Genomic DNA, 10,037 nt, shown 5'->3' on the forward strand with positions numbered 1-10,037 from the left:
TAATTAATGAGATATGTCCCAGAAATATGGGGGATGTAAAGTACTACCTGCAGAGTGATCCACAGAATATTTCCAAAATATTCTACATTCCCTGTTTCTGAAGCAGGGGAAACCAACACCTTACAAGTCAAATGCACTGATAAATCTCAATGCGGTGTTCACAGGCTCATTTGAACTACTGTTGTTTAGACCTATGGCTGCTTAACAAGAAGATACCTGTAGAGGACAAAATGTACTTTTGTCTTAATACCTTCTTCTCTCATCTGCAAATGTTTGGAGGCAGAAAAGAAAATTGGTGGTAGCAATGGAGAACTTGAATACCACTGGGACATGTTAAGATGAGTTCTGAGCATAAGTGGGGAGGCTAAATGAGTGGAGTGAGAATGAAGGCTTACTACTTGAGAAAAGGTGTTGTATTCAGCATTGTCCTGTTCTGTGAAGATTAATGAAGAGATCTGGCATGCAGACAAGTAATAAATCTAATTATAATCATGATGTTAAAGGAAAGGCCAGAAGTCGGCCTGCAGGCATAGTGTTTCTTGAGGGCGAAGATATTTCAGTAACTAAAGTCTCTTCAGTACTATAGTTTGTCTTACTTGTTATTTTTAAAGCCAGAAGGAAAAAAATAGCTCAGTCTGTATTTTAAGCAGTCCAGTTATCACCATCAAATAAGCATCATTTCAACAATTCATATTCAGGGTTCAAAAACAACTTTTGAAGTCATCGTGAGTCCTTCCACATCTTATTGGGGGAATCCATGTGTTGTGTGTGTGGAAAAAATAAATTGTATTGACTTGTGTATGTATGTCTGGGTGTGAGTATTGGGCTTTTAAAGCATCTAAGGTGAGATAATGGGAGGTAATTGAAAAGTTGTCCATATAAATAACAAACATGAAACCAGGAAGGCACTCTGGCGGTAAGCCTCCTTTATCCGTGTCAGGGAGACACTGACTTCCCTTCATCCATGCAGGCTTCCTTGTTCTCCGATGCTCCTCCCCGTAGTTGCCAGGCAACTCTGGGAATATTGGTGTATGCTTTGCCTGGATGTGTGTGTGAGATTAACTAGTTAAGGGATTTATGAAGAAAAATAGAGATTTAAATTGCTTTTCTGGAAATACCATCTGGTATTTTGAAGGCTGAATGCTAAAGATGAATATTTGAAATCAGTTGACAATGGCACACCCCTAGAAGGTGCAACTTGGAGGGACAGCTAACCTGAGGAAGTAGCAGAAATTGGTTTGCTTGTCATTCCATCAAAGAAAATTCGCAAAGATAATGACACAAGTATGTCATAAAAATCCAATTTTAATATCAGGAAGTGGAAATGTTCAGGGCTTTGGGCTTTCTTTCCCAAGTCCTTTTTTAAATTAAAAATTGAATTTCTGATTATACATTTCAGTATTAAGATTTAGATAAAGAAAATTTGCAAGTGTTTCATGTGCTGAACATGTCAGAGTCAAATGACCTGCATTCTGTTTCCGGTTTTGCCACAGACATCCTGTAAGGTGTTGGACAGGTCATACAACTACTTTATACTTCACTTCTGTTTTAGAATATGCCAACAGTAAATGCAGTTACTGAGAGGTTCTTGTTACTGTTAGGAGCATCGCACTTAAAAATTAGTTCAAGACCCTTGGAAAACCTGATCTTAAGAAAATGCAGCAAAACTCTAAACAATAGCGTGTTATCAGTAAAACAATTAGGAAATGTACTTGCTAAGTTCACAAAAGAAAATGGGATTGTAATTTAATAACAAAGCATTGTAACTGGCAATTAGTAAGGCATCTTGCAATTTAAAGTCCTCTGTTTCTCTGTTGTGCTGTACTTTGAATGCTGCACTTGAAATAGTCTTCTGTATTCTCACATAATTCCATCTTCTAAAGAGCAGTTATGTTCATTGTTATTTCCTATCAGCTGATTAGCTCAGTTTGCCGAGTTTGTAGATTATATACTAACGGGTGTTCAAAGTGGTCATGATACACATCTTCTTGTAGAAATACAGAATGATGGGAGTTTCTTGTTAAATAGTGGAAGAATATTAAAGTGTATGCAGCAAATCTTTGATTGCTCTCCACTGATGTATCAGAATCCTCAAAGACCACAGTGGCTGTCATAATTTGCTTTAGAATTTTAATATCTGTTTGGAAGAAGTTATTTTAAAACTGTTACTGGTGTAACAGTTGCAAATAAAACCATTTCAGTGTGTCCGAGACAAATAGAAAGGCAAATGGAAGAAATAGCTTCTAGGAAAAGGAACATATTTTCAAATGCCTCCGTTATGGTTTTTTCTCTTCTCACCTTCACATGTCATAAATACGGGCCATACGCAATAACGAACATGATGTGGTTCTTTGCGTTTCATGTCCCATAACTCACGAAATCTGACTGTTCATTTAAAACCGTTGATAATTAGGAAATAAATTCAAAGAAGCAGCAGCTTTTCCTCCTTTCATTGCTTTTGTCTCATAAGACTATTTAACTTCATAGACCATCTCATCTGGTATGAGTTGACTTTCTGGGATAAATGGTGCAAAGCTACTTTTCATTATTCCATGTAGGCCCAGAATGTGTCACAGAGCAGACTTTGAAGTCACATTATACCTAAGCATAGTAAGAGCTCTTACTCTGTTCAGAAACTTTTAGTCTAAAGATACAAGGTTATGTAATGTATATATGAACCAGTACACTGACAATTAATGAGTTACCATTGCCATAAACTTTGAGGCCTTCACTAACTAGAACTTTTGCATGAAAAAACATATCCAGATAATACAGTCTGCAAGTCTAATCATAAGATTTATGTAACAAAATAACTGATTCAGTTATGCTTTCTACTGTATGCCTGCGTTTTCTGTAGTTGCGTTAAGCCAGATTTTAAGTATGGAAGAATATTTGTTACATGTGATGTACTTACCGTCTCCACAAACCTCTGTTGCTATTAAGTACAGTAAAACACATTAGAAGCAGCGTGTTTACTTGGCTGTATTGAGGCAGATTGTTATCTTTATGATTATTACTTAAATTTCTAACAGTGACACCAATGTGAGTGTTTTGTTCACTTGAACAATTTTTTAATAAATTTCTGATTTTTTGCTGTTTGCAGAGGAAATGTTCTTATCTTCTAAATATTTAATTCACAGAAGTAGGTCATTTTCAACAGAATTAGCTGTATGATTACTATGTGTGTGTAAAGGTGGTTTGTAGTACTTAATAGTTCTGTGTATAGTGGTAACTGAGGGGGGAAATGAGACTCAAATTTTCTGCATCAAAGATGGCTGTGCACTTTCTTCTGCTGACACCTAGTGGTTACAGACAACATTTAATTGGTTTTCTTTCACAGACAATCTTTGTTAAGAGTCATCCTATCACCTGTGAATAAAGGTAAGCTCAGTGTAGGTTGACCAAAAGCAGTAGCATGTAGGGTATGATACAATACAATGTGTTGGGTTTAGGTCTGTGATGCTAGTACAGCTAGCCTAAGCCATATGGGTGCCTTTTCACCTAGCTTGGGTGTGATAGTTTAACAGCAGGCTCCAAGTTTGATATACAAGCTTCTCAAAGGACAAGCTTTCTGTAGGTTCTCTGGATATGTGGTCACTCCAGGGAGCTTTGCAAAGGGAATTGTGTATGCTTAATACAACATTTTCTGGCTTGACAGATTTGAAAAGCTTGTTTACTTGTGCTTTGCTTTAAAATCTGTATACTCTGAACAGGTATTTCTATTTCCACGTCTTGGTTCCTTTTGTGTGTATTTCATTGCCATAAATACACTGTAAGGTGAAAATCTCTGTGCTTATTTTTCTTTTGCAGTGCTGCTACTTTTTGTATCAATAATTAAGGGGGGGGTAATTTTAACATTCAGAACCCAAATAGATATCAGTATCTAAGTGCTTCTGCAGGTAGATTTCTCTTTAACTTTGCTGTTTTGCATTGATAACTTCTTAAATGCAGGCACTGTAATATTTGATGTCTCACGATACAGTACACATGGTATACTGAGGTGAGAAGTATATGTAATGCAACGTGAGCTGAAGTAGCCCGTTTTATTTCTGATACACCACTGAAGAGACATGTCTGTGCATGAGGTTCTGGTGTGTGTTTGGATTTGAATTAAGATGTCCTGGTTTGTTTTTTAAAAGGCTGATGTAGTTTTTGTTAATTTATTAATCTATTTATTAGGGTGATGAACTCTGCATTCTTTTTAAAATGGTTCCTTGTGTGTATTGTCATATTACCTAAATCTAGACCTTTCTCTCATTTATAAAATCCATGTAAACCTGATTTTGGTGGATTGTGAATATGCTAGATATTCATAATTTCTGTATTTTATACTGGACTTATACAGTTGCAACACCTGTGAGTATTTCCTGTATGTGCCAGTCTGTGGCAACAATGGCTCTGATTTGTGGCAATGTCTCTGAGGAGGTGAAACAATTAATATAAATGCATTATGTGTAGCAAGAACTATATTCCTTATTATGTGGCTCATACTATCTTCTTGAGGTCTGCCCAGCAAAATCTTTCATTGCATTGCTCTTCTTGAGAGGCCCTTCTCTCTGTGAATGAATTGGGATGAAATAATTACAGTGCTGTGATCTCTGTCCAGTGCTCAGGGGGTGTTGCTGGTTACTTTTTAAGTATCAAATTTTGCACTGTTTCTAAACAAAGTCAGTCTCAAAATAGTGGGGAGGAAGAAAGAGAAGGGAGCTGTGATGGTGTTAAAAGTGTAACTAAATTGTGTGTGAGGACATTTTGAAATCAATGTCAAAATGAAAAAGATACAGAAAAATGTGAGTTTATTTTTAGGATCTTATTATTGATTAATACTTTATTGAGGGATTTTTGAATTGTTTGGTGTTTTTTTTTAATTGAAAATTTGCTTTCAGTCCTGGAAGGGCATGGCTAGTATCTTTCACTGTTTACAGATTCCTTTAAAATAGTGTAATTCTGTTTTGTGATATTTCTAACACGAATGAAACTGTCCACCGTCCATGTCGTTGTAGTTTAAAACATCTACCCACTGTTTTTCAACTACATTTAAAACATAGGGAGTAGTAGTTGGGAGCTTACTGAAGCTTTAAGATGCTACTAATGAAATGTAACCGTTTTAAGTAACTACTGGTAGAGCAGTGGTTCTGGTAGTGGATGGTACTTTTAGTAAACCGTTGTATTATGTACCATTATCATATTGTAAAAATTTCTACATAACTTATATCTTTCAGATTGAACTAGGATCATAAATAGTTACTGGCACTAACTTGAATGCATTGGGAATTACTGCTAATAAGTGAATCTCTTAAATGAAGCATCAATTAATTTCTTTTATGTCTTCATGGTTAGTTACTCAATCTTATTCAGGTTTATTAGCCTGAGCAACCATTAGTTGTATAACTGGATAATTTCTGATTAACTTTAATTGTTGCAAATTGATTTGGTTTAAATTTAGCTTAGATATTCTTTAGATGCAGCCACTTAAGAGTAAAGAGAAAATCTCAGAGGCAGAGTCAATGTACTTTTCTACTTCCATGCTTTTTATGCAGTTTCATTGCTGAAGTTACTTGCTAATTTGTGAAGTGGACAATGATGTGCTTAAGACACTAAAAAATGTTTTCTAATCTTAGTATGAAACTAGTTATTGGAACTCGTATTATATATTCCAGTTTCCAAACTGCTTTAGCTGAACTACACTGGATGCATGTATATATGTTTTTATGTATACGTTGCTGCCTTAGTTCTGTTGTCCTGTCAAAGCCTGATGATTTATATTTAGATTCTAAATAGAGAAGACAACATACTACCACTTTTCATAATTGTAAAATTGATACAAATTTTCTCTTAATATGATGCAATTTGAGCAACAGTGGGGAAAAAAGCCATTATGAATAGGAGGAAATAAAAAGTTAACTTTTCTTTTTCAACATAACATTCAATTCAACTTAGGGAAATAATGTAATAAGCCTTTTCAGTTTGTGGTTTTGTCATAGTTCTGGAACTGTGTAGGGACATCTGGGGGAAGTATGGGACATTACATTTTCATAAGGGGTGTATAATTTAAAAAAGTGTCTCCTTTATTGTATTTCCAACCTTTTTTTTCTGGAAAAATTGAAAAACTTTCCTGCCTTTGTGCAGGAGTGTAAAGACATTTCTGGAGAATTGTTTTATCCCCTTGTTCTCTTTTGACGTTTTCTATTACCCATTCTAATAAAGATAGCACTCGTTTGATTTTCCATGCTGCAGCCATATGTCTATGCTGCTGTGTATCCATACCTTCTGGAGACATTGGTATTGACCACTCCACTCTCCTTCAGGGTTAGCTGGCCATCGAGTCCCTCGGTGTCTGCAGGGGACGCAGCCTACCTGATCCCATTTACATCAGGTACCAACTGCAGCACTCGGTGTGTAAGGAGGAAGCATGAGGCTGCTCTCCGGTTCTATTTTCCAATGTGGTATTGATGTAAAGATCTTGCAATGCAATATACTTAGGATGTGTTAACTACCTTATATATTGTTAGTAGGTATTAGTTTTGATTCCTTCCCTATTACGAATTCCTTCGTCAGAGTCTGGGCCACTGTATTACCAGTATCATGGTATGGATCTTTCCATACGCTTGATCATGCTATGCTGCTGAGATACTGCACAACTGAACTCTAGAAACTTCAGTGTTTCTGAGTAAATTTATTCTGAATTTTAACCCTGGGACATGGGATCACTTTCAAATGAGATGTAAAAGTTCCTCAAAATTTTTTAGGAAATGAGGTGCAACTTGGCACTTAAAAGGCATTTTTAAAAGGCATGCACTTGCATTCTGGACAGGACACATCTTGACAAGCATCCGTTAAAAATTAATGTTGTAATTCCCTGTATTTGTTGTAACCTTTTACTAGAGAACCTGCCTTGACAGCTGTTGTTATTCTTGGTTTCAATACACTGCTGCAGCCACTGAATTGCTATCTTACTTCTATAAAAGTAAATATTTTTTCACAAATCCACTTGCACAGTTGCAATTTCCTACTATCCCAGGATATTATGTTTAACCTCTCATCAATCTTGGTAGAGTTATTCCTCATATGAGCTCTGAATGGGTTCTTATTATCCAGGGTACTGTAGCTAACTATAATGAACTAAAGTATTGATGTTGCTCTGGGGTCGTATATTTGCTGGCCAAGAACTGTGTGCACTTTATAAGAAAGCTGTTGCTCTTCACCTCCATTTAAATTCATGGCCAAGGAAGGTAAAGTTAAGATTAGTCACTTAGATATTTAGGTCTCCTACAACAGTGGGAGTTTCAAAGTGTTTTAAGAGGACAGTTTATTTACTCATTTTAGGGTTTTGCACCACTAAGCATATTTGCTCTACGGATTCATAAGTAATATCATGATACCAGTAGTACAAATTGATAAGTTTTTCAGAAAGACATTAAAACAGCAGTGTGATGGCATGACATAAGGCCACTGTATTAATTATTTTATATCAGTCTTTTGCCCAGACTAACACTGTAAATTCCTTCAATAATTCCAGATCCATGAGATCTGAGTGGGACAGAAGTCAGAAAAGAAAAGCAGATGATGTCTGGTGCACAATAAAAAAGCAAATGCCAGATGAGTCCAAAAGGAAATTTTGTTGGAATATGTGTGCAGCAACATAAAAAAAGTGCATGTTACATACTGGTGCATAATTCATTTTGAAAAGGCTTTGTAGCATTCAGTGCTTTATCTACTATGAAGTATGATTGTTGCCATGGTGAATTATTTTTTTAAGTTATTCAGTGGAAGAGTAAATAGTTGTTTCCAACTCCCAGTAATTGCCACATCCCAGTTACTTCCTCTACATAGCCATCTTTTGCATAGCTTTTTTTTTTTCTGCAGGTATATTTTTAAAGGTATACATTGTATACAGATTAGATCCCTCCCTTTCACCAGAGTTGTCTCAATAGGTCAGGGTTTTGGGAGTGTGTGTCCATTTATAGAAAAAATGAAGGTGATGATCACTAATGCTTATATTACATGTGTACAAACTTGTTAAAAAAACCCAAAACTGTAGGGGAAACAGTGAGAAGAAACATATAAAATAGAACTTTTTGTTTTACTTGCAATTTTGTTGTGCTCCTTTTAAAGTTAGTGCTGATGTATATTTAATGGGAATTTTCTCCCATTCATCTTTTTTCCTGTTCAAGTGCTGTTAGCTCTCAAATATATGCTTGTATAGAGAGTGTAGTAGTGCCTAAATGATGGTAATTTCTAAATCTCATCCTGATGACTTTACTAACAGGTAGGAGTAGACAATGACAGTGGCATTGACAGTGACAGTTTGCAAAACCTGATGTTTGTATGATAAAAATGGAGATAAAATTAATTTCTATATGTTCTGGAACTAAAATTTAAGGCTTTTTTTCCCTAGCGCGAAGATTCTATGCTTTGTGGCATTTTGAAGACCTAGTTTTTGACAATCTCACTTAGAAGCTACCTGTAACTATTGTTATGTTTTACCATTCATGGAGAGCGTTCTAGAAGACATACTACCCAGAATTCAGAACCACTGACTGAAAAAGATTTATTGGGGAAATACGGTTTTGTTTGTTTGTTTTCTCTGTGGTTTTTGTTTTCATTTCAGTCATGTTGCTGTGTTTTGTTTCTGAGCATTACTGTTGCTATAGACAAGTTTCAGCTTTTGCTTTTGCTATTTTAAACCTTAAAAATGGCTCTTTTTCTAACAAGCATTTACTGTTCTTCAGAATGCATTTAATATTCTACATCGAAGTCTGTTGAGATATACATATGTTAATGAAACTGAAAAGACATTCTCTTTAATCTCTTATAGCAGTCTGTTATGTAGTAAATAGAATTGTTTTGTAATTTCCAAACTGTTATAAGATATTGTGTTGTATAATTCTGTATGCCACACTAGGGGAGGAAGACTAAGATTGTGAAGGAAAGATAATAAATAATATTTGAAAAAGTTAGCATAACCGTCTGCTGAATATGGCATTTCTGCTGTAAAAGATGCAGTCAAACTTTCCTGTCCATCATATGTGTTAAAGTAAAAAAAAAAAAACCAAACTAACAAACAAAAAACTCCAAAGCCCCAAAACCAACCAACCCCCCCAAAAAACCCAGCATGCAAATGGTTTTGTACTTCAGTCTAGAAACATTGCCCAAAGTAAGGGATTGTGTGCTCTGCATCTTGTAGTACACTAACAGCAATAATAGATGAAACATTAAGTTCCTTTCAGTGTGATTTTCAGAATGCTGATATTCATGGGACTGCTTTTGAGATTATTAATGTTTACCTGTTTCATGCTGACATTTAAGTTTTTGTGGTATCTTAGTTTCTTGGAACCTGTGAGCAAGCTGAAGAGAAGTATCTTGTGTTTCATTGTATAAGTAACTTTACAGCCTCCATAGAAGTGGTATGTTCAGCCATCAGGCTGGATAGGGTCACTCTCTGTATCTTCTGTGTTGGTGCTGCAGAAATAAAAGTAGCTTTGTTCAAAAGCCTCTAAATCTTCCTATTACCAGGGAAGGTTGTGTAGTGAGGAGCAGCTCCGTGATACTTCAGCTTTACTGTGGAAGGATTTGTACCTTCAACTGATCAGTTATGTCTGTGCCTTTCACACCTGACTTTCTGGTTTTTGTGCTATTTTATACATTTGGTTTTGTTTCTTCTCAATTTGTTTCAAGCCTTTGTTTGTGTGTTTTAGACTGACTTTTGCCTGTGTTTTTATTGTGTTTTCTCCTGATACTTTACTTATAATTGAGAGCGCACAGTCTCAGCAAGCAATGAAGCAGTGTGCAAATGCCGCCATGCAGGAAAAGTTGAAGATATTTCCTGAACTAATAAAGCGCAGGGGACTTAGAGTAGAACAATGAAGCAAGTAAACAAACACCAAGCGTAAAATAACATGACCGTTGAATTCAAGCTTCTGTGTAAGGCACTCAGTGACTGTGTGTTTTTTAAATGAGCTGTGAATAGGTGGCATTTGGTATTAGGGGAAAAAACCCAACACCCCCTCCCCCCCCCATTTGCATAACCTCCCCCA

General features: G+C 35.9%; 1 protein-coding gene across 2 annotated transcripts in view; it reads left to right on the top strand.

Annotated features, from left to right (window-relative positions):
* The window catches only part of DENND1A (DENN/MADD domain containing 1A), a 213,853-nt gene that overhangs the window by 134,892 nt on the left and 68,924 nt on the right, over window positions 1-10,037 (top strand). The window lies entirely within an intron of this gene.

This window comes from Haliaeetus leucocephalus, unplaced genomic scaffold (genome assembly GCF_000737465.1).
Source record: "Haliaeetus leucocephalus isolate CR32 unplaced genomic scaffold, Haliaeetus_leucocephalus-4.0 Scaffold306, whole genome shotgun sequence".
In the NCBI taxonomy this organism is placed as follows: Eukaryota; Metazoa; Chordata; class Aves; order Accipitriformes; family Accipitridae; genus Haliaeetus; species Haliaeetus leucocephalus.